We start from the raw sequence: 23,538 nt of genomic DNA on the forward strand, positions 1-23,538 counted from the left end.
TCTTTACGCTAAAGCATTTCTAGTAATTTCAACTATTTATTCTACGGCCTTTGTGATTCAGGGGTTATTCTTAAGGAATTGGGACAAAATTTAAGCTTTAGTATCAAGAGCGAGGTATCAACGAGGGATGAGCCCTCTCATATACGCAATAAAAATATACGAATATTGAAGTTTGCTACGTAGTTTAATTCGTAAGTTACGTATATTTTTTTTTACGAAGACGTTCGTAAAAATAATAAGTAAATGTTGCCTTTTTAAGTAATCGAAAATAGGAGGGCAACTAGGCCTCCTCCCTCGCTCCTTTTTTCTCAAAATCTTCCGATGAAAACTGTGAAAAAGCCATTTAGCCTCAAAAAATTAATATGCAAATTTCGTTTTAATTATTTATATGTGGAGAGCCAAGGTCAAACCATGCATTAATTCAAAGACGTCCAGAAATTAAACAAAAAAAAACAATTTTTTTTTAAATGAAAATAAGGAGCGACATTAAAACTTAAAACGAACAGAAATTACTCCGTATATGAAAGGGGCTTTTCTTCCTCGACGCCCCGCTCTTTACGCTAAAGCTTGACTCTTTCTCTTAACTCTACATTTTAAAACAGTAAAAAACTTTAGCGTAAAAAGCGGGGCGTTGAAGAGAAAAAGCCCCTTTCATACACGGAGTAATTTCTTATCGTTTTAAGTTTTAATGTCGCTCCTTCCTTTCACTTAAAAAAAACTTGTTTTGTTTTTTTTTTTGTTTAATTATAGATAGGAGATTGAAACTACAGTAGGATTCTCTGATACGCTAAATCTGGTGGTGTAAATTTTGTTAAGGTTCTATGATTTTTACGGGTTGTTTCCTCCTCACCTGTGCTTCCAAACTTAAGTCTCTAGATCGCGCACGAAAAATGCAGGATCAAAAATCCATCGGCAATCCAAGTTTCTACCACCAGTCACGATCCGGTAGGGCAACGGGGAAGAAGCTACGGGGTTCTGCTCCGCCTCAAGGTTTGTCGATTTACCTAAATCTCTTGACTTGTCTAGTTCTTCAGGGTACCACATTATTAGATATTTTGGATATTTACATCTACCAAGCTCCAAATACTTTTTACAAAGGCGCTGTCTATGTGTGGTAACACTTTTAAGATGTATACCTCGCTTTGATTTAATTTTACCCATGATTTTGGCCTTGTGTGCACAACTTTACTGAAGGCTCCTGACTATTTCTCATTTCTAGGTTTCTTCATTGCGTTGAAATAATTTATGGAAATTTCACACTCTATTAACAAGCAGCCGATTATACCAGCTTGTCATTTTGGTCTCTTGGGGGTATTATCGGTGATCTGAAACGATTCTTTCTGGCAACCGACTTGTAAAAATTTCAGGTAGCTGAAAATATTCTATGGGACTGTTAGAAAATAGGAAAATAAATCGAAAAATGGTTCCAATCATCTTACAGGTTATTGTCTTCTGCTCATGACAGTACCGATTTTGTTCTAAAAGCAATATCCTTTATCGAGTACACTTGTTAAAAAGACCTAGACATTTTCTAAGATTTCTAAGCAATTAGAGGAAATAGAGCAAAATCCTTTCAAACATTTTGTAGCATCTTCAAGAAGCTATGGCCTGATATTAAAAGCGGCATCTTCCGCCAATGAATACTTGAGTACTTTTTAAATATAAATTTTCAATTTAACATGGGATTTTCGAGTTCCATCAGTTCACTTAATCACGGCCTTAAGAAGAGTTCAAACATACCTAAGAAACTAAATGATAGAAACTCGGCTGAATGGCCTTGTAAGTTTGAACATTTACAGAGATGTTTCCAGCAATGCATAAAGGGTGATAAATATTCTGACAAAAAAAATGGGCTAAGGAAACTGAATTTGATATTATAAAATAAAATCCATGTATTTTTCACATCTTGTGATATATTATAATTATTTTATTTATATAAAATGCGTTTTATAGCCAAATAAAATTATTTATTTGTGTATATTCCATAAGTGTTAGATTTGCAGTTTTGGTCTCTCTCGGTGGGTAGCTTTAATCCTTTGTGTTTATGTAATAAGCTGGTTTCTTCTGTATCATTTGTGACATCTGGAATAAGCTCATAGTACTACAAATGAAATAAAGCAACCAAGATACAACTTGGGGCATCTTTGAAGCTATTTATTCCGTTTTATATTATTATTCTATTCACCATGGTGGGTAAAGCTCTATGGATTGTTTCACAGAAACTCTAAATGAATTTGGGAGTTTGCTTCAATATTTTGTTTCAAAACTTTATGTAAGATCACCCACTAGGGGGTACTATGAAGATACAATTCAAGAAACTACTACTAGCAAGTGTTCAGCGAATTACCTTTAAGACCATCGAGTCTGCTTGCGTTATTAACGGCAGAACATAACCCTATCCTCACCCTTTTTACCAAGGGCAAAGTTAGAATCAACTACTGCCTCAGCTCAAGTGAAGAAACACCCTGAGTTGTTTAGAAGTTAATGTCTGAAATTTCAGGCAAAACCTAGTTCTTGATAAGCATTAGGCCATAGATCTATGGTTAGGTAATGATAAATACCATCTTATATATTATTAACCTTTGATTTTTGTGAGAAATCTAGCCCCCTCTCCTACAAATTCCTAGCTATAACCCTGGTCACGTTTATATATAGTTTGTTGTTCCAAAGTCTGTAATTTGAAAATCCAATTATATAAATTGGTTTTACACACTTTTTGTTTCACTGAAAATTTTCAAGTTTTCTTTAAGGATCTGACCTGTCAGTGAAAAATTCCTAAGAAAATATAAACTGACAAAATCGCCGAACTTTTGTATCTTGCATAGGGTTATATCTGGCCTCATTAGAGGAGCTAAAGATGTAGAGTGTGTAGAGCATGAAAAAGTGCATCAAGTAGTATGTTCACTTTTGAGCTAGCAAAATTACATAAAATGAATAAATTGTTAACACCAGAGAACAATAGCACTTCTGAAGGAAAATAGCAATATAAAAAGAGTATTATCATGTGATTCCTTAATTGATGCTCGTTCCAAATGTAATACCCACTACTCTGAGAAAAGCATCCCCCCCCTAGTGGTACCGGATATAGCCTTAGGCTAAATACAAAAGTAAAAATATACTACTAATGAAATTCATATGCAGCATGTTTCTACTAATCAGATTGGATGTTTCCTTTTATTGTTATCCAATCATTTTAAAAAATGTATTTATTCAACTGATATAAATCTTTTTACAATATGATAATACTGTTGACAGGTTAAGAATACATATATGTATCAACAAAGAATATAATGCATCAAGCAACAAAAAATATAAATAAATTATTTAGGGCTAAATCTGCCATCATTAGGAAAATGTGACATATTTTACAAGTAGCAGATATCATATTTGGAAAGGGTGTCTATCAGGGAATCAAATGATACTACCTTTTCCCGGTGTCTACATTAAAAGAGCCATTTTTTTTTCTATTGTCAAAAATAAATTTATCTCTGAATATAATTAAGTAGGCTAAAGAATTTTGTTCTTACATTCTAAGCCAAATTTTTAGTTCAGAAAAGACATTGGTAACAGTATAGGGAAACAACTCTTCTGAAGGAAACCCTATAATAACAAAAGGGCAGCAACATTTCATTTCCCAATACACTCCTTACGAATAGGCTATATTATTCGCTACTCCAGACAATACACACTAAGCTTGTAAAAGATCGTCAAAGATCAGGGCCTTTTAGAGGGGAAACGGGTGGTAGGTACTTAAAAGACATTTCCAAGGGATCTTTGAGGCTCTGAATTCATTCTTTTTTCCTTTGTACTTTTTAATATAGATGAAAGCCCCTCAGCTTGAATTTCATCTACTCTTTTATTTGAATATAGTTTTCTTCAGAAGAGCTGCTTTCCTATACTGTTACCAAGGAATCTTGTATGAAGATCACCCAAATATTTCTAAACTTATGAAAGCCAGTGCAGTAACATATCCATAATAGTTGGACAACAATTAGATCACTGTGAAATCTTTGAAATATCATAGAAAATGGATTGTTTTTCCATCAGATTTGCATAAATTTTCTGAACTAGAATTTAATTGGCTTGAATACTTTAGCGATATGCAATGATAAATATTTTAAATGCGCTTATGGTCAATAGGCCTACTACTACTGCTACTACGAACTCACTGCAACATCAAGCAACCTGAAGCCAGCTGAGGTGTGCACACTCCTCCTCTATCACGATCTATTCAAAGCTTCCCTGTTTACCCCTTCCCAAGAAGTTTCAATTCCCTTTAAATCCTTACTTATGACCAGTTTCTACCTCATTTGGAGATGATCTACTGTCGTTTAGACCCCAGATGGATGGTAAATCACATGCTTTTTGTTCAGACCTAGAGGGATGAAAGGAAAGGACACTATTTGGCAATCTGTCATCCTTTGTCTGCAAAATTTGTCTAAGCCATCTCAACCTTTCTCTCATTATAGCCCCAGAAAGATGGATACAGCAACATTTTTTAATAAAGCCTGTTTTTTTTATATACTAAATTAAAAAAAAACAAGTTTTTTCAACTGAAAGTAAGGAGCAACATTAAAACTTAAAACGAACAGAAACTATCAAGTATATGGGGGGGTTCACCCCTCGTCAATATCTCGCTCTTTACGATTAAGTTCGAACTTTGTCCCAATTCTTTAAGAATGACCCCTGAATCACAAAAGCCATTTAATTGGAATAAATAGCTCTTTTGAAAGTACTAAAAATACTTTAGCGTAAAAAGTGAGGTATTGACAAAGGGGAGAACCCCCTCATATACGTAATAATTTGTGTGCGTTTTAACTTTTAATATTGTTCCTTACTTTCAGTTGAAAAAACTAGTTTTTTTTTTATTTAACTTCTGATCGTTTTTTAAATAATGCTGGGAATCCATGCGTCCCCCTTCATGGAAAATCTCTTCCCCCATGAAAAGATCCTCCAACGTTACCCCCTCCCCCCAAACCTTCCACCCCCACTAGACAAAATCCGCCCTGAAAACTTCTGTAAACATCCTAATAACCAATACTATGTATAAACAACAGACAAAATTCATAACTTGCAGCCTTTCCCTCGGGGACTGTTGGGGGATTAAGTCATTCTCAGAGACATAGTTATTAGATTTTTCGACTATGCTGAACAAATTGGCTGTCTAAAAAAATTTGACCCGGTGACTTTGGAAAAAAAATGAGCATGTTTTTTCAAAAAATGAAAAAAAATCGGAGGGCCTAGTTGCCCTCCAATTTTTTGGTCACTTAAAAATGGCGGTACAACTTTTAATTTCCTTTCAAATGAGCCCTCTCACGACATTCTAGGACTACTGGGTCAATAAATCCCCCCTGGGGCAAATAAAAACAAAAAACAAATTAACATCCATCCATGATCTTTCTTCTGGCAAAAAATACAGAATTCCACATTTTTGCAGATAGCAGCTTAAAAACTCTACAGTAGGCTTCTCTGATATGCTGAATCTGATGTTGAAATTCATTAAGATTCTATGACTTTTAGGGGGGTGTTCCCCCTTTTTTCGAAAACAGGACAAATTTTCTCAGGCTCGCAATTTTTGATGGGTAATATTAAACTTGATGAAACTTGTATATTTAAAATCAGCATAAAAATCAAATCAAAATTGAATCAAAATTCCGATTTTTAGACATTTGGTTACTATTGAGCCGGCTTGCTCCTTACTTACAGTTCGTTCCTACGAACTGTTTGACAATCAGTCAAATGGGCAGCCAAAACTGTCCGTACGAATTTTTTCAGGAAATGTATAACGAATTTTCCCCTGTCTTCTAAAGTGCCTATATTTCAGAACCATACTTAACCACTGTCATCACTGCAGCTTCCAATATTCTAGTCTTGGTTCAGGGTCTTGGTCACAGTCTTGGTCATCACTACACCTTCCTATTCTTTTCAATTTTTTTCAATGGTAAAATAGTTTTTACATTTTCAAAGTATCCACCATCTTTACTAACAATACTATCTAGGAAAATGAAGCTGTCCACTTGACTGATCTTCTTGTTACCAAGCATCACCTGTTCACCTTTATTTATTCCTAGTTTAAGCACCATAGTCTTTTCCCAAAACAGTGTTCTTAATTTCCAAGCCTGGTCTTACACCCTGTAGGCTGTTCCAATTACAAGGGTATAATTTCCTTAAGGAGCTCCACTACTTAAGGCCAACCTGTAGTGCTGTTTGTGGTCATGTTTCTGGACCCTGGTGCCACTATGAGGACATACGAACAGGGTTTTTTCTTTTAGTGTTAGGGATAATAGAAGGAGCTTTTGACAAGGCAGATACTCTAAACCCCCTCATAATACTATAACACCACTCTAATTTTTTATTCTCACCCTATCTTGTCATAGCATTTCTCAGTTGACCTTGGCCACGGACTTAAAGCTTGAGTTTGATCTTGGAAAATGCTGTCTAATATTGGACATATGATCTTAATGTTAAAACAGAGTATTTAAATCATAGATAAGTTCGAACTTGGACAAAATTTAATCTAATAAAAGTGTTTTGAAGCAGAATAATTGTATTTAAGTGGACTAGGCTGTAAGAGTAATTTTTTTCTAGCTTGAAATGTTGAAAAAGATAGTGGCATCCATTCACTAAAATTTGGAGCAGGCAAAACCTATTTTTCAAAATCTAAGGGAAGAGTAAATTTTCTTTATTTTTCTTTCAATTTTTCAATGAAAATAATAAAAAGTATTTTTCAACAGAAATATTCTTAAAAAGGTGTTTTTAAAATCTAGGGGAGCATACACCCTCCGCTGCCATCCCCCTAATTGATGTCATAATTCCAAGATTATAGTAAGCCAATCTGAACCAACCAAGTCCGAACTATCAGCCCATCCCAACAGTAGGTAAAGTTGCAGAATAGTGGCTCTATAGAAGGAGACACGGTTAAACAAAAAGAGGCACATTTTTAGATTGCTAATTTTATACTCTTTTCATGGTTAGTTAAATTTGTGGCAATTCACCCATATAGAGAGCTGTTCTTAGGGCTGGCGGTGCCCAGGGAAAAATTAACTACAGCGCCTCCCTCCTGACTGAACTTTAAACAAACAAGAGCTAAGAGCTCATACGGCACTTGTGACGAGGTCTGAAGAGCCAAGAGTTCATATGGTATGAGCTCTAGCAAAATTCAAAGAATCAATAGAATGCTTTAAAAGGAAAATCAGAGGTTTAATGCCGGTCGGGATTTAAAATAAGAGCTCTGAGTCACGAGGTTCAATTCAATCAAAAGTCATTAAGATCCGATCAACCATTCGCAAGTTAAAAATACCTCAATTTTTCTAATTTTTCCTCTCCCTTCAGCCCCCCAGATTTTCGAATCGGGGGAAACGACTTTATCAAGTCAATTTGTACAGCTCCCTGACACGCCTACCAATTTTCATTGTCCTAGCACGTCCAGAAGCACCAAACTCGCCAAAGCACTGAACCCCACCATCCAACTCCCCCAAAGAGAGCGGCCCCAGTCCGGTTACGTCAGTCACGTATCTACGACATTTATAAGCATTTTCCAAGATTTCTGGTTTCCCCCTCCAGCTTCCCCGAATGTCAACAGATCTGACCGGGATTTGAAATATGAGCTCTGAGACATGAGTTTCTCCTAAATATCAAATTTCATTAAGATCCGGTCACCCGTTCCTAAGTTAAAAATACCTTAATTTTTCTAACTTTTCCAAATTAACAACTCCCAGCTCCCCCAAAGAGAACGGATCCGTGCGAATTATGTCAATCTCGTATCTATAACTTGTGCTTATTCTTCCCATCAAGTTTCATCCCCATATCGCCATTCTAAGCGTTTTCCAAGATTTCTGTTTCCCCCCTCCAACCCTCTATGTCCCCGGATCCAATTCGAATTGAAAACGGAGCATCTGAGACATAAGATTCTTCTATATAAAAAGTTTCATTGAGATCCAATCTCCCATTCGTAAGATACCTCGATTTCACGTTTTCCAAGAATTCCGGCTTCCCCTTCCAACTCCCTTCATTGTCACCGGATCTGGTCGGGATTTAAAATAAGAGCTCTGAGACACGATATCCTTCCGAACTTCAAATTTCATTAAGATCTGATCACCCGTTCGTAAGTTACAAATACCTCATTTTTAATAATTTTTCCAAATTACTCCCCCCCAACTCCACCAAAGACAGCGGATCCGTTCCGGTTATGTCAGTCACCTATCTTGGACTTGTACTTATTCTCTTCACCAAGTTTCATCCTGATCTCTCCGCTTTAAGCGTTTTCCAAGATTTTCAGTCCCCCCCCCCTAATGATACTGGACCCGGTCGGGATAAAAAATTAGAGATCTGAGTTTCGAGGTACTTCTAAATATGAAATTTCATTAAGATACGATCACTCTTTCGCGAGTTAAAAATACCTGATTTTTCTATTTTTTAGAAATAACCTCCGTCCCAACTCCCCCAAAGAGAGCAGACCCGTTCCATTTATGTCAATACCGTATCTAGGACTTGTGCTTATTTTTCCCACCAAGTTTCATCCCAATCCCTCCACTCTAAGCGTTTTCCAAGATTTTACATTCCCCCCTCCAACTCCCCCCAATGTCACCGAATCTGGTCGGGATTTAAAATAAGAACTCTAAGACATGATATCCTTCCAAACATCAAATTTCATTAAGATCCGATCACTCCTTCGTAAGTTAAAAATACCTCATTTTTCTAATTTTTCAGAATTAACCCTCCTCCCCACTCCCCCAAAGAGAGAGGATCCGTCCCGGTTATGCCAATAACGTATCTAGGACTTGTGCTTATTTTTCCCACCAAGTTTCATCCCGATCCCTCCACTATAAGCGTTTTCCAAGATTTTAGGCTCCCCCCTCAATTCCCCCCAATGTCACCAAATCCAAACGGAATTTTAAATAAGAGCACTGAGACACGATATCCTTCCGAACTTTAAATTTCATTAAGATCTGATCTTTCTTTCGTAAGTTAAAAATACTTCATTTTTCTAATTTGTTCAGAATTAAACCCCCCCCCCCCAACTCCCCCAAAGAGAGGGGATCCGTTCCGGTTATGTCAATCACGTATCTAGGACTTGAGATTAATTTTCCTACCAAGTTTCATCCCGATCCCTCCACTCTAAGCGTTTTCCAAGATTTTAGGTTCCCCCCTCAATTCCCCCCAATGTCACCGGATCCAGTCAGAATTTAAAATAAGAGCTCTGAGACACGATATCCTTCCCAACTTCAAATTTCATTAAGATCCGATTACTCATTCGTAAGTTAAAAATACCTCATTTTTTCTAATTTTTCAGAATTAACCCCCCCCCCCCAACTCCCCCAAAGAGAGCAGTTCCGTTCCGGTTATGTCAGTAACGTATATAGGACTTCTGCTTAGAGTTCTCACCAAGTTTCATCCCGATCCCTCCACTCTAAGCGTTTTCCAAGATTTTAGGTCCCCCACTCCAACTCCCCCCCAATGTCACCGTATCTGGTCGGGATTTAAAATAAGAGCTCTGAGGCACGATTCCTTCCAAACATCAAATTTCGTTAAGATCCCATTACCCGTTCGTAAGTTAAAAATACTTCATTTTTTCTATTTTTCAGAATTAACCGCCCCCCCCCACATCCTCCCAGATGGTCAAATCGGGAAAACGACTATTTCTAATTTAATCTGTTCCGGTCCCTGATACGCCTGCCAAGTTTCATCGTCCTAGCTTCCCTGGAAGTGCCTGAAGTAGCAAAACCAGGACAGACAGACAGACAGAATTTGCGTGCCATAAAAACTGAGCCAACATGAAAAATGTAATCAAACTAGGCCATCCCCAGCCATGGTGCCTCCCTTTCTGCAGCCTCTGGGCCAGTTGACTCCCCTCAGGAATGGCTTGCCCACACACCTCTGATGGTGCCATTTACAGGCAGTCAAAATAAAAATAAATCAAATAAAGTAATGAAATTTTTACTTAATAATATGCAGTATTTTTATGTTGACCAGATTATCACTGATCCTTATATCATTATTCACATTTTTAACTCACTTAAATAGCTGTTATTATCCAATACATATTCAGAACAATCACTCAGGTTAAACCAGATATCTTGAGTCTATACAGAGTACCTGTTTTACATCGGATCAATCAATGTAAAGAACAGCAAAAATATATTACTAGGGCTATATATGTGTCCATCATGGGAAAGGGAATGGGGTACATTGTGGGGGAAGTGACGATTAGCTTGTGTAGAAAAGGAGCATTTAATAAGCAAGCTAATTGCAACATTTTCCTGTTGGTTTTGTACATAATTTAGGACTATTTAGGAGGGGCGGGACTGGGGATAAATTGTCAAAATACAACTTTAACAATAAAAAAGATCATGCATGTAGCAATTTAAAAATGATTCTCTCTTTGTTCTGCCAGGTCTCCTTCCGAAGAGCTGCCAATTATGCGATTTTCCCAAATGATCTGAACCAGAGGTTTTGAAACCTTTCAGGTCATGCCCTTCCTCCATTGATCAGCCCCAGATATGTGCCTCTAACATAAAAATAGTTTTAATTGTTAATGATACCAAATTAAGTTTAATAGTGGTTTATAGGTAAGACAACAAAACTTTTTATAAAAAGCCTGATGACTTGTGTTGATTTTTGCTGCCTGTATGTGATGTATAGGTATGACAAATTGTGGTTCTAGTCGTTTACCCCTCCCCCCAAAGAAAACACTCCCTCCCCTGTGGAAAATAAGGCTTTCCAAATTTGAGAATTTTATTTGAGTCTATTTCTTGATTTTCCGTAGGGAGAAGGAATTTCGGTACTTGTGTATTATACGCCACTCACTCAAGCTTATACTGTATGAAACTTGGGAAAAAAAGGGTTTCTTCCTTAGTTTCTTTCAGGTTAGCGCAAGACAAGACAAGTGACAGAATAGATGGGAAATATATAGTTTGGGCTATATATTTGCACATAAGGTGGGTTTCTGATAGAAAACAATTCTTACTTCATAATATGCAGAGTAACTGTACCGAACACACCTTACATGTAAACCAGCTGCACCTTATCCCCCTCCCAATGTGCAAATATATAGCCCAATTTTGTCTTCTGGAGTAACAAAGAAACTAACGAAGAAACTGGTTTGTTCTCGAGTTTTATTTATCGTAAACTTGTGTGAGTGGCGTATAATACACAAGTACCAGAATTTTTCATGAAGAGAGAGCCGGATTTCCCGGTATAATTTAAAAACAATCAGAAATGAAATTTAAAAAAACAAGTTTTTCAACTTAAAGTAAGAAGCAACATCAAAACTAAAACGAACAGAAATTATTACGTATATGGAGGGAGTTGCCCCTTCCACAAGACCTTGCTCTTTTCGCTAAAGTTTTGGCCTTTTGTCCGTATTCTTTACATATCCGTATGTGTCCCGTATTCGGGACACATGGAATATAAATGACGACCGGGACACAGGGACACAACTACAACGGGGACGCCGGGGGCACAGGGGGATATATAAATGACGACGGCGAAACAGGGAATCGTCGATTAGCAATCACCATCAACAAAGCTCAAGGGTAATCATTAGAATCATGAGGTATAGATCTGAATACGGATTGTTTTCCCATGGACCATTATATGTTGCATGTTCAAGAGTCGGTAAACCTGACAATCTATTTATATGCACAGACAATGGGACAGCAAAGAATGTTGTATATTCGCAAGTTTTACGTAGTTAAAAACATATATATATATATATATATATATATATATATATATATATATATATATATATATATATATATATATATATATATATATATATATATATATATATATATATATATATATATATATATATCTATATTCACAGGTGGGACATAGGGACACAACTACAATGGCGCGTAACACGGGGATGCCATGGATATTCTGTGGTAGCCACAACACTTGGCTGGGTATCAACTAATTTTGAGAATTTTAAAGTGGCGAAACCCTATATAGGCCAGTGTATTCTCCTGATGAGCCCTTGAGTTGGGTTGTTGCCTCTGAATTATTTGTCTTTATTATTTTTTCTATTGTTTGGTAAATGATGACTTATACTTATTGACGACATGACTGCCTGTCCATGGATTATTCTTTATGATTGATTGTGTATGGCTATGCTGTTTGACCTATGTGATTGTATGGATAAGTAGAGTTAAGGCCTCATTCAAGTGCTGGTCTATATTAATCACTAATTTAGGAAAACAGTCTTCCTTTTCTCCTTCTGTCTCTCTATTCTTTTTTTTTCTTTTTTTTTCTTCTTTTTTTTTGTGTTTGTGCTGTTGCATTAGTGATTTCTCTTTTCATGATATAGAAATGAAAGGGGTTGCCTCCTCCTCAAGACCTCGCTCTTTATGCTAAAGTGTTTTATAGAATTTCAAAAGAAAGCTTATTGTTCTAATTAAATGGCCATTGTGTTTCAGGAATCGTTCCTATAGAATTAGGGCAAAAAGTCAAAACTTGAGCATAAAGAGCAAGGTCTTGAGGAAGGCCTTTCATACATTTCATAATTTCTGTTCGTTTCAAGTTTTGATGTTGTTCCTTACTTTCAGTTGACGAAACTTGTTTTTTTAATTTAATTTCAGATCGTTTTTAAATAATACCCGGCAATCTGGCTCTCTCTCCATGAAAAATTCCGGTACTTGTGTATTATACGCCACTCACTCAAGTTTACGATGTGTAGAACTAGAGAATAAATCGGTTTCTTTGTTAGTTTCTTTGCTACTTTAGAAAAAAAAATTTGGGCTATATATTTGCACATTAGGGGGGGGGAGGGATAATGTAAAGCGGGTATGCATGCAAAATGTGTTAGGTACAGTTACTCTGTATATTATGAAGTAAGAATTGTTTTCGGACTTCAATCTTTCCAAATACTTTACCCCTCTCCCTTATGTGCAAATATATAGCCCAAATAATGTATTTCCCATCTATTCTGTCACTTGTTTTTGTCCTGTCTCATGCTAAGATAAAGAAAATAACAAAGAAACCGGTTTGTTCTCAATTTTTACACAGTGCAAACTTGAGTGAGTGGCGTATAATACACAAGTACCGAGATTCCTTCCCCCTACAGAAAATAAAAAACAAAACTCAAATAAAATTTTCGAATTTGGAAAGCCTTATTTTCTACAGGAGGGGGGGGGGGTATTTCCCTTGGAGCGTATTTTCAGGGGGAAGGGTAAATGACAGCCACCAAAAATTGTATAAACTATACTCGATGCAATTATTATCACAGAAATTTAACACCTCTTTTTCTGTCTTAAATTTTATTGCAGAGCTCCCTCCGCCCTCACTAGAAGGTCACAACCCACGCTTTGAGACCCTCTGATATAAAACTAAGCTACATCATTGGTAAATATCTTGATTATCAAAATATTTGGATACCTAAGAAACAAAATTACCTCTAGAATCAAAATTTCATCCTGAGACCAAATATGACACTTGTTTCATCACAAGTTCAATTTTAAGCCCTTTACAAACCCTCAAAGAGGATGCTTTTTCTCTTATTTCAGATATGGCGTATACTCCTGAGTTAGTATCAATATTGTTAACTGGGGGGGGGATATTTTCTTGGCGGGTAAATGCCAGCCACCCTAAATTGTACACACTATACAAGATGCAATTATTATTACCCAAATTTAACAAATCTTTTTCTGTCTAACCAATACAATGTTGATTTTTCAATTTTATTGCAGAGCTCCCTCCCCCCTCACTAGAAGGTCACAACCCACACTTTGAGAACCTCTGATATAAAACTAAGCTAAATCATTGGTAAATATCTTGATTATCATAATATTTAGATATCTAAGAAACAAACTTAGCTCTAGAATCAAAATTTCATCCTGAGTCCAAATATGACACTTGTTTCATCACAAGTTCATCTTTAAGCCCTTTATATACCCTCAAAGATGATACTTTTGGTCTTATTTCAGATATAGCTTATACACCTGAGTTAGTTTTAGTCTTGTTAAAATCGGTTTAACTGTAAATTGAATCAACACTGACAAAATCAAGAATCAATATAAGAATATAGAACTCTTGAATTGAATCTTAATATGATAGTTGGAAGTGCTTTTATTTATCTAGTATTGTTTGGTAAGTATATGTTGGTTTGGTAGTATGACTATCATATTTAGTTTTTTTTCTCTCTCTCTCTCTCTTTTCCCCATTTTGAAAAAAGAGAAACAAAGAAAAGTGTCTTATTGGATAAGGAAAGGGAAATATATAATACGGGTTATATCTTTGAGTAAGGTTAGAACAAATAGGTTAGGTTAAAAATGAATTTACAATGGAAACAAATGTTTGATTTGGATAAACGACGACATTCAGATTGTAAAGCTAAGTATGATTCTTAGCTATCTGAATACTCTGTTAGTCAAGATATTTAGCCACACATCATGTCAAAACTTAGGAAAGATAGATTTAAATCAAGATATTTGTTGAATATTAGGCACTGTCAATGTAATGGGGTCTTAAAATATCCCAGAGGGAAGAAGGGGTAAAAGTTGTCCCTCGAAAACCTCTTCCTTGGTTGTGATTGGAGCTATGGGCTAGTTCCATCCCTGAAAGTTTTATCCCTCTAGCTTAGAAGGTTTTAAATTTAGTAAAGACCAAATAAATTGCAACTTTTCCTTTTAAAACTCTAACTTATCATCCTGTTATGCATTCACACTCTCTCTCCCTCTCTTTGTTTTCCTAGCCGTAGACTAGGTAAAATTCTAGTTTAGAAAATTTTTGCTCATTATGGAAAGGGGTTAGGTTAGGAAAATGAAACTTTCAGGGATGGGTCTACAGACTAAAGTATGTCCTGGGAAGGTATTTTGAAGTACCTACCACCACTCTTTCTCCTTATAGAGGGCAATGACTTTTGATGACCTTGAAAAATCTTTGTGTTATAAAAGTGAAACCTTGCAAAATAAATCTTCTGCTTAAATGTAGTACAACAAAACTGTTTTCAACTCAAAAAATCTATAATTTTTTTGAAGTTTGGGCCTCATGCTTTGAGATTTAAATCAGAATTCCACTATCTTGAGAAGTATAATCACAACTGAATGATTGAAAGCTTGAGAAAAAGATGTACTACAGAAACAAGTCATAAGAAAAGTGTATTGAGCCTCATAGCTTTGGTTAACACTGATTTATGAGGACCTTAAAGAATTGTAGATTCTGTCTTCCAATTTAATTAAAGAGCTTGATATGGTTTAAAATCCAGTTGATATAATAGAAATTATATTTCAAAAACTTGATCCAACATATCAAGTTTTTCCATTTGGCAACGCTGGTGTTAACATGTGTTCTTTTTGATTGTGGGATATATTAATTTTTGTAGGGATTGCAAACAGATTTGGAGAATTTTAGCGACATTCTCTGTCATGGCTGTGAAATGTGTTGGTGTGTAGAGTGCCTGAACATGTTGAAATCAGAATATGAACTTTTCACGAAAATGAGTCGTCGCCTGGGGTTGACATGCAAACAAAATGATCAGGAAACTACTCCTGAGGGTATTAGGAAGATTGTAACTGAATCTCTTGCTAAATTCAACACAGGTTTGCAAAACGACTTGGAACTCAAATTTCAAGCTCTACTGAAACCTGTTAACAATAAAATCTTAAAATTAAAAGCAGAAATTGCTGATAAATGCTCAAATGGCGAAGTAAAAGTTGCAGTTATTCAGGAAATTTCATAAGTGAAAGAAACTCTACATGAACATCCCTTGAGCACCCAAGTAAAGGCCTCTACATATTCCACTCAAGCAGTGTAACATGAGCTCTGTGGTATTATACAAAAACAGAAAAACCTTATATTGTTCAGATTTGAAGAAAAAGGGATGGCAAGTCAAAAACTCCTGAATGAAGCTGATCTACAGTTAATCAATAATAAAATGATGCAGATCTGTTCAGTTAAATGTATTTTTTTTTTGGTACGGTTGGGTCATAAGCAGGCTAACAGAAATTGACAAGTTAAGTTAATATTTCAGTCACCAAAAGACCATGATTCAGCCACCTTCTTTTTTACCAACATAGAAGCTGAGCTTAAGGCAAAGGCTACATATTTTCAGATTGCACAGACAGGAGTGATGCTGAGCTGGCAATGAAAAAGAATTATGATCCTTTAGAACAACAACTGAGGGAAAAGATTGATGCTGGTGAGGTTAGTTGGAGGATAAAGACTTGGAGAAGTGAGCTGGAATTAGCTTAAGAACAGTGACCTTTTTGTTCACAAGCCAAATTGGATATGTTGTAGAGATTCACTTTTGGTGCTTTACACTAATGCAGATTGTCTCTCCTCCAAATGGGCAGAGTTAGTGAGTTAGTCAATGAATGGAAACCACATGTAGTTCTTGTTATGGAAGTTGTACTGAAACATTTCAGTGATCCATTTATTTTTGCTCAGCTATTACCATATTATAGTTTAGTGTTTAACAAATCAGCCAAAAGGGGGATCCGTGTTTACATTCAAAAATCTATAAAGTTTTCTGTGATAACTGATCCATAAGTAGATTCAGTGTCAAAATGCATTTGGATTGTATCTTCTCCCAGTAGTTATATGTGCATTGCTGTTTTTTATCAGAGTCCTACATCCAGTCTTACAAGCCCTATTAGCAGTGCTAATATTCTTACATACCTTTCTTGTCTTGCAAAATGTTGTTCCAAATTACTTATTTTGGGTGACTTTGACTTACCGTGCATAGATTGGTGTGTCCTTCAAATCAGCCAAGTCTATCTTATGAACAGCAGTTTTTAGATAGAGTGGATGATCTTTACTTGTACAAGCATATTGATAGGCCAACTCAAGCAAGAAAAGATGCTACTCTATCTATTTTGGACCTTTTTATTACTAAATCTGTAGATGAAGTTTTGAACACAGATTTTAGACCACCTTTAGGTAAAATTGATCATGTTGTCTTTGAGATTTACATGAACACTAATAATCAGAGAGAGGGGGTTGACACTTTGAGGTATAATTATATTAATGCACATTATGAATCTATGAAGAATTTTATTGTCTTTTAATATTATGCACAAACTAAAAACTGGTCAGGTGTCTCCAGATTCAGCTTTTGAATTTCTAAAAGAAGTTTTAAAGTGGTTAGGGAGAAATTTGTTCCATTGGTGAGTAATTGTTCTGACCACAGAAGAAAGCCTAAGCTTCCATGTCAAGTTTTCCAAGTAATTTGTAAAAAAAAAAAAATCTTTGGTGGTTTTATATTGAATTGAATAATAGTAAAAATAAGCTACAACAGTCACAAAGCCAACTGCAAAATAATGATAAATGGTCTGCATACACAAGAGCAAGAAATAGAGTTACTATGCTTCTTAGAGCCAATCATGAAGAGCTTAAGATATGTATTATTCAATCTAGTACTACATTGCCAAAAATACTTTGGAAGTATGTACATAGAAACAAAGCAAACCTGGTACCCTCTATATCAACATTCACACATCCAACTAAACAATAAACAATTGATAATGAATTTGAAAAAGGCTCACATTTTTAATGAGACTTTTGCTTCTGTTTTTGTTAAGCCAAGCCCCATGCCCTAACATTTTGAAATACCAACAATGTCACCTAAAACTACTTTATCCTTTAATGATTCAGACTTTTCAGTAATTGAAGTGTTTCATATTCTGGAAAAATTAGACACATCAAAATAACCAAATGTAGATGGATTTGCAAATGGAATGATTGAAAACAAATAGCAGCAAAAATTGCAGAGCCACTTACTTTAATATTTAATTTATTTTTTGCATGTGGGTCATGTCCCTCTGGCTAGAAGATAGCATTAGTAAAACCCCTTCATAAAAAAAGTTCCAAATCAGATTTCACAAATTACTAGCCAATTTCAATCACATCTATTTTTTGTTGAGTGATAGGAAAATTGATTGTAGAGCAAATTCAGAAGTGCTTCAATGACAATAGTCTTTGGACTCCTGCTCCACATGGTTTTCAAAAAACAAATACCTTGTAATACTCAACTTCTTGAGGTAATTGCTGACTTTCAGAGCTTTACAGACCTAGGTATACCATTTGACAATGTTTATATTGACCTTTCAAAGGCTTTTGATAGGGTTTCAATACCCTTACTTCTCTGTAAATGTGCTACATACAGCCTATGATCAAGAACTGTTTCATTCATAGCTGATTATCTAAAGGAGTATACTCAACAGGTAGTTTTTGGGGAGGTGATATCATATCTGATTGAAGTAAGACAGGGGGTGCCCCAGGGTTCCAAGATAGCAAAAATATAGGCCATAATTAGGGTAACAACTAGCCTAGTTTACTAAACTAAACCTAGGTCTATTTATTTCTAATAGGCATCAGCTTAGATAGGATTTATTGTCAACATGCCTTCAGAAGGTAAAGGTATAGAATACCCTAGCAGCTCTTGAGGAGGAGACAGGCTTAAACAAAAAGAGAGACATTTATAGATTTTTAATTTCAGGTTCATTTTTATAGTTATATTCATGTTTCTGACAATCTGGTAACATTTCTAATTAAATCACTAATCCAATAGGCTAGCAAAAAAATATATACACCTTCAGAATCAGGAATTTTAACCTGAACCCAGATCCATTTGCATTAGAAATGAACTTTACTTGCCTCCATGGTAAAATTCTAGTTGATTGACATTTGGCTATCTCAGAAAAGGGTTAGGTTAGGAAAATGAAACTTTCAGGGATGAGTCTAAAGGCTAAAGTATGTCCTGGAAAGGTATTTTGAAGTACCCACCTCTACTCCTTCTCCCTCTAGAGGGCCCTGAAATTTGCCTACATGATAGGTCTATACCTATTGAAATTTTGACAAAACAACATTTTACCTTAATTTTCAGTTACCAGTTGCCTTTTCTCTGCTTTTAGTCTTAAAAATGCAATTCCTGTTATTTGAGTAGAATTCTGAGCCATATCCATGTTTTTTTTGTTTTTTTTTAATCTAGGAAATGTATTTGCATATCTTTAAAACCTTATAAATTGGGATCAAGCAAAGTTGTGAAGCTGAAAACAATTTTGATGTACTTCATTTGAGCAAAATATCTATTTTGCAAAGTTTCACTTTTATAACACAAATATTTTTAAAGGTCATCAAAGGTCAGGGCCCCCTAGAGGGAGGAGTGGAGGTCGGTACTTCAAAATACCTGCCTAGGACATACTTTAGCCTTTAGATGCATTCCCTGAAATTTTCATTTTCCTAACCTAACCCCTTTCCAAGATAGCCAAAAGTCAATCAACTAGAATTTTACTGCCTTCCTTAATGTAAAAATATAGGGAGGGGGTAAAGTCTGTTTCCAAAGCAAATTGATGCTCTGTTTGGATTCAGGGTAAAATTCTAGTACTAAATATATGTTTAAATTTGTATACAACCTATCCTCAGCTCCCCTCTTATGGTCTCATATAGCACATGGGTCTATAAAAAAACTAAGAAATTATGGAATTCTAATATGTAACAAGTAGGATAGCAATGAACCATATTTCATTTTTTTTCTACCATTGTCATGTTTTTTATAGCTTTTATCAACTAATATGTAAGTTTTATTCATACCCTATGGCTGTACAAAAAATGGAGAGGAGCTAGGGATAAGTTGTCAAAATCGTGAGCAAAACCATAAACAGCCTATGAACATAATTAGGCCTAGTAATCTAAAAATATCTCTTTTTGTTCTATGTCTCCTAATAAGTGGCTATTCTAGGCTTTTATCCTTCAAAATATAGTTTCCTATACTTTATTCACTATAAAAAAAAATAAAATCAATAACTGGAAGACTATTTCAGGCTTGAGTCACTATAAAAAATAAAAATCATTACTTGGTATACTATTTCAGGCTTCAGTGAGAATTAATCGTAAAATGTAATTTTGAATTTTAACGCTTTATTGAACAAGATTGCCAGGAACCTTTTAATTCAGATGTCAAAATTTTGGTCCAGAAAGTGTTTTTGTCCTCCTCTCTGTATTTTACAGTCAACTCAATCCTTTTCTATGTCCTGGTACAGCTTTTTTATGCATTGAAAGGATAATTTCGTCAACAATTACTCTACTATACCTAGTTTATCAATAAAATAAAGGCTTCTTAATCTTTCATCAGCCACAAACAAAAAGGAACATCAAAGTAAGCGGCCTTGAAATATTGAATTTTGTTGTTCTTCCTATTGTATGTTGTATTTTCTACATAGTTTATCCATTTATTGAAATTATATTTTGCTCCTTAATATAGGCGCCTGCGAAATAAAATTTTGCTTACGTGTCATGTAGTAGTTATGGAATTTTTTTTATATATCAAAACAATTTCAAATCTTGATTACGACACATCAGAAAAGGCCATTACGGCAAATTGTCCTAACATCATTGACGGATCGAGGGAAAAAACTTTTTTAAAGCACCAATGACGCTAAAAATAAAACTGATTCTTTAAATAAGTATAATAGAAAATTGCATAACCATAGACGTTTAAAAAAAAATCGGAAAAGCCGGGACTTGATTTTAATGAAGAAGACCTTCAATTTTCAACTTTTTTTATTTATTTTTTTACATATGCCAGCGAATTTAAACGAATACGCGTGTTAAAATCAGCAGAGAATGAACAAAATAAGTGTCATTACGGAACTCTAAAAACCGTAACACTCTCTCAAAGGATTTGCTAATACTACTATTACTAACAATTCCCTGCGGCACCAAGCTGACTAAGACCAACACAGCTACGCCCACTCTTCCTACATTCCTATCTATTCAAAGCCCCCCTCTTTACAACCTCCCAGGAAGTTTCTATTTGCTTTAAATCTTCCTTTATGACATCCTCCCACTCCACACTAGGACGACCTGATTTCCGTTTAGCCCTAGAAGGTTGGCCTCGGCTATATCTCGATCGATATAGCACAAGAAAACACGGCCAATAATTGGCCGTAAAATGAGTAAGAATCTAGTGATTGGATGAGCCAAATAGGCCAGCTCTTATATCTTGTAAATATAATTGGCGGTTCTGGCCTCTCTTGCGCCCGAGGAAAAATCTTGATTAGTGCCCTTTTCTACCTGTCTCACACAAAGTTTCTAAGCCGAATTGTAACAATATTTCGTTATTGTTATTACAACCAAAATTATATTGAATGTATTACTTAAATAAATATTTATTTTTTATTTTATTTTTTAGGTTAATTCATTATTATTATTTATTTCAAACGTTATTGCTCAATTATTTTTTATTTATTTTTATTTTATTATTTAATTAATAGTTTATTATTTGTTTTCAGTTATTGACTGCACCCTCTACTTTATTAATAAAATTTCAAAAATTACAAAAGAATTAAAACCATAATATTTCTTTTTGAAATTCCTGCGCCCCAAAAATTACAGCATCCATGGCAAGTACCCCCTTTGTCCTTCCCCTAAATCTACCTCTGGGTAACAAATAGGAATTGAAAAGAAGTATATGTGTCATGAAATAGCTAAAACTCTAAGCTAGATTTAATTTATTATTAAAATCACTCAACCCTTCAAATTATTAGTTGGTGACTAAACATGTAAATATATCTTTTTTGAAAGACCTACTATCCTATTTTGTCATATTTTATCCTCTTTAAAATTTATTTCAACAGTTTCACTTTTGTTGTTTGACTTGTATCAGAGTTGCAGCGGTAACTAGCAAATTGGTAAGAGACAATCACATAAATAACAAATATGAAATTTATTGTTTTACTTCAGAAACCAATAAAAGAAATGAAAAGACTGCTGCATGGAGATAAAAATGAAATATTGCATGATGAAAAACTGGGGACATTTCTGTAAATAATTTGTTCAATTTGGAGACACTAGTGAAACTTTTTAGCAAAGAAAAGTAACCTTTAATATTTTATAACAACCAGAAAAAATAACAGGAGATCCTGGTTTTCAAGTAAGAATAAAGCTAAGATAGATCGAGGTGACAACAAATGTTTTCGTTTTGATGTTCTTGGTACTTCAACAGATCAAATGAAAAAAATATTTTTTTAAATAATATAGTTCAGATTGATATTATATTAAAGACAAGCTAAACGTCCAAAAGTGAGACTGAACTCTTAAAAGGGTAGTACTATGAAAAGTGAAAATAAACATACAAAAACAGCACTACGGAGAGCCATAAGCATTCAATCTATTATTTATGTATTATTTCTTTCCCAAAGACACTTTATGTTAAAAGGATGGCTCAAAAAACTTCGGAGAGGGCTAATCTGAAATTGAAATTTCTGAAACAGTTCAATTTGGAGACCCTGGTGAAACTTTTTAGGCAAAGAGGACTAACCTTTAATATTTTATAACAACCAAAAGAAAAATCACAGGAGATCCTGGTTTTCAGGTAAGGATAAAGCTAAGATTGATCCAGGTGAAAAAATATGTTTTGGTTTTGGTGTCCTTAGTATTTCAACAAATCAAATTAAAAACAAAAATTTGTAAACAGTGTAGTTCAGATTGAAATGATATTAAAGACCAGTGAAATGTCAAAGCTGAGACTGAACTTCAAAAGGGCAGTACTATTAATAGTAAAAATAAACATACAAAAACAACAGTACGGAGTACCAGAAGCCTTCAATGTATTATTTATTTATTATTTCTTTCCCAGGGATGCTTTATTTTAAAAGGATGGCTCATAAAATTTGGAGAAGGCTAATCTGAAATTGAAATTTCTAATACCTTTTATAAGAGTCAAAAGTGACCAATACTCTTGATCAAACAAAATCAAGACCAAAGTCAAAGGCTAAAACTCTTGCCCTTTTATTAAACAAGGCCCTCGTACCTTTTAAAGACATTCGATCAAGATGATATAGCCATTTTCTTAAAATAGTCAAAAGTTTCAATAAATAAGCCTTCTTGAATTTCAAAGCCCCAACAGGCCCTGGGGCAAATGCTGTAAATGGTGTAAATTGGCAATTCTTTTAGAATGTGTTTTAATAATGGAGACAGAAGAAGAAACAAGAAGATATATCACTGCTTCCCATACAAAAAAAGGATCTTAATTGTAACTCAAGATGGGGGACTGTAATCCTCCTATACAGGGTTTTTGGCTAAGGAGATTTCAAAGCTGCAGTTTTCCTTTCAATCTGGCACCATTTCTGTAGAGTTCCAGACTATTCTTCGAAATTTCTATAAGTTTTTCTTTGAACAAACTTTTACCCTTGTCATCAAACTAAATGATAGTCACAATTTCTGAATACACTTCAAGTGGTGATTCTTACTGACTTGGTGGTTTCTATCAAAACGCCTTTTTAAGTTTCCTGCTACTATTGACTATAGTTAGTTCTTTACTAAGTTGTCGCAAATGAAATTGCGACATTACCCACAGCCATGGTTAATGATTTGTAAACTAATTTTCTAAATTTGAAGAAAAACCCTGATATAGCTTAAAATCATATTGGAGTCATAGTAACTGTCTTTTCAAAATTTAGAGTCAAACAAAACGAGATTAAACTCCCCAAAGTAAGGTCAAAGGTTTTTTGTGAAAATTTTGAAAGATCTTATTTTTCTATTCAATCTTCTAAGCCCTACAAATAGTCAAAGGATAGAGATAGTTAATTGATAAAT

At 34.9% G+C, this 23,538-nt stretch overlaps 1 protein-coding gene across 1 annotated transcript in view; it reads right to left on the bottom strand.

The window, feature by feature from the left end:
* The window catches only part of LOC136027186 (Na(+)/H(+) exchange regulatory cofactor NHE-RF1-like), a 95,390-nt gene extending 75,516 nt beyond the window's left edge, over positions 1–19,874 (bottom strand). The window contains exon 1 of the mRNA XM_065704195.1: positions 19,797–19,874. The gene's annotated coding sequence lies outside the window, so the exon portion shown is untranslated. The remainder of the gene's footprint in view (positions 1–19,796) is intronic.
* Between the last annotated feature and the right edge of the window lie 3,664 nt (positions 19,875–23,538).

Source organism: Artemia franciscana, chromosome 5, assembly GCF_032884065.1.
Source record: "Artemia franciscana chromosome 5, ASM3288406v1, whole genome shotgun sequence".
Taxonomy (NCBI): domain Eukaryota; kingdom Metazoa; phylum Arthropoda; class Branchiopoda; order Anostraca; family Artemiidae; genus Artemia; species Artemia franciscana.